This window comes from Bactrocera tryoni, chromosome 3, assembly GCF_016617805.1.
Source record: "Bactrocera tryoni isolate S06 chromosome 3, CSIRO_BtryS06_freeze2, whole genome shotgun sequence".
NCBI classification, from domain to species: domain Eukaryota; kingdom Metazoa; phylum Arthropoda; class Insecta; order Diptera; family Tephritidae; genus Bactrocera; species Bactrocera tryoni.
Window position 1 is genome coordinate 47,569,209 of NC_052501.1, and position 2,955 is coordinate 47,572,163.

Genomic DNA, 2,955 nt, shown 5'->3' on the forward strand with positions numbered 1-2,955 from the left:
TTATTTCTCTAAAAATGAAACAAGTCCGCCCAAAACTGCGCCCACCTCCCATATAACATAACCAATAAATATTCAAAAATTATCATATATTACTAATTATTTATTCAACAAGTAATTTTTTAACATCATCGTCCAATTCTAAAGTTTTATTTTTGGGATTTGTTCTGAAACCATTAATAAAAGGATCCGATGAAGCTAAAAGCAAGTGCATTACATCTTGATTTGTAGAAATTCTGTCGCATTTTCTAGAATGATTGAGCCTATATTTCTTGTAATCTTTATTGCGAGCTTCTTGAGACTCCTCTGATAGCATGCCCAATGGTAAAATAGAGGATGAAACAATTTTACTTCCATGCATTAAAACTTTATGTACCGTCATTGGCATATAGTAAAATTCATAAAGGCTGACATATAACCTCGAAGTTTGCATGCAATAAATTTCAAATTTTTGTGGATCTATTGCTGCTTGACTATTGATTGTATTTAATATTATTTTAAATCTATGCATCAGGTTTTCGTCAACGCCCACAATATAGGCAATTTTAGCAGGATTCTCAAAAAATCTTCGTGAGGTATTGCCATCATTTGTCGTACCCAGTCCCTGCTTCACTACATCAACATTTATTCCCAAGGATGACTTCACATCTGCTTGAATACGTGCTTTTTCATCTGCCTTCAGTTTTTTGGTGCGATCGTCAGCTCTCCATTTGCGAAAATGTTTGTTGTAAGCAATATGCATTAGTTCCAATAATATAATGCATCTAAACTAGTATTTTGTTGTTGTTGTATAACGAGAGACAACTCCAAAAAATAACAACAAAGCAATAAACCGAACAATCAAAAAAACAAACAAAACAGCGAAGCAGGCAAAAAAAAACAAAGCAACGAATCAAGCAAACATACAACGCAGTTGCAGTTGCAGTAGATTAAAATGCTAATTACTCATGAATTGGCAGCTAATTGCAGCTGATTTTTTTTCTATCGATTAAGGAGATTATAAAGTTTATTTTGTGTAAGTGGCTAACCTGCGCGCTCCTGCGGACAATAGTTATATTCTGTTGAAGTTGTGAAATATATTATCTTTTTGGACCATGAAAAAACATCATATTAAAAAAAATCTTGAAAAAGAAAGTATATATTTGATGATGTAAATCACATCTATAACATTGGTTTTAAGAAATAAAAACTTTACAATTGATATTTTATGGTTAACTTTTGTGTTTTAACCTTTGCAATATTCATCACATTTTTCTGAGTAACTTTGCGTTGATACTTTGTTGGACTTTGAAGTTTTTCCAACAAAAAACCATTGAATATATCAAGCCCAAGTACTCGGATAACGTTATTTGATTAGTTCTTAGCTTAAATTGAAAAGATGGTACACATTTGGAATGATAAAAAAATCCTTTTTTTCCGCTCTGGCACCACTGTGCGGCACGTTACTGTGAATGTGAATCGCTACCGCCCGCTCAATAATAGCCGAATATTTTTGACCTGGATTGGATAATATGGACTTGGACAATATGTGTTTCCAACAGGACGACGCCAGAAGCCCCACAGCGAATGTGACAATCGATTTATTAAAAACCAAGTTTGATGAATATGATATCTCACGAAATGGCCCAATCAATTTGTCCGATTAATTTGAAGAAAAATACATTTAGCAATGCTAGTGACCTCTTCTACTACAGCAGATTTCACAAATTCGCTTCATTTACCAGATGTACCTTGACCGCTGCGTCTCCTAAAAATGTCACTTATACGCAAGGGCTAACAGTTTGTACCCTTTTAAATTTCCGCTTGTTTTCGTTAGGGTTCAGGGGTAGAATGTGGTTTACATAAAAAAAAGAAAAAATCTTCAGAAAATTACCTACAGTAGATTATTTCAGATATTTTGTGTATTTTCTTGGTAAGAACTTTGCTACTCATGGAATATGTGGTGTATTTGTTTTGTTGTTAATAAATATTTACTGATCATTCGTGCTGATAACCCTTTCATCTAGCAGTCATTTTATTTTGAACCCATTTCGACGCTTTTTAATAAATTCACTCTAAAGTTATATATCTATATGTTCGTCTACATGTGTAAACTAATAAATAGCATTTCTTCTTCAAATTAAATCCGACACATGATTTTAACTCTAATGTTGGCGACCCTTTTCAAAATTTACAATTCTGTACACATTCATATTTGTCGTGGTCTAGTTGCTCTTGAATTATTGCAAATGTCGCGTTATTAGAAATATTGCTAGATAAATCATTAATCAAATAATAAACCAATGGCACCCTAAAGTTAAAACGGAGTAGAATGTTTACATACTAAGCCCCCATATATCTACATCTTGTAATATAAAGATTTTCGAACTTGCAGGAGACTTTATGCTGGATTTGGTTTTTATGTCACTTTCCATTGTTATTAAAGTTTAAATGGGAAAGTTGTTTATTATAGGCGTGAGTAGCAGCACAAGTGGAGGCATCTCCATACAACAGATAGGTTTAGTCTCAGTTGTCGATGATAAAGTTGAGATAAGGTAATCGCTGATTCAATTTCAGTATTCTTTTTTATAATTCAGTATAATACTAAGCTAATTTGAGACAATAAATAGTAAAGTAAACAAAAACAAGAAAAAAATTTATCTTGGGTTGCAAACTACAATTACAAAAGTTTCCCTATAACAATTTGATTTTAATAGGTCTGTTTGTATAGCAGCTATATGCTATAGCAATCCGATCTAAACAATTTCTTTGGAGATTGCATTATTGCCTTAAACAAAGATTTTCTCGAAGATATATCGTAAAAGAAAAATATTTCCATACAAATCGATTGTTAAGTTTGTATGTCAGTTGAATTCTGTAGTGGTCTGATATTGGTGGTTGCAATAAAAGAGCAGGTTTGCATATCGAACCCGAATTTTAACTTGCCCTCGTCCTCGGAACCTGGCGATTCCCGACGAT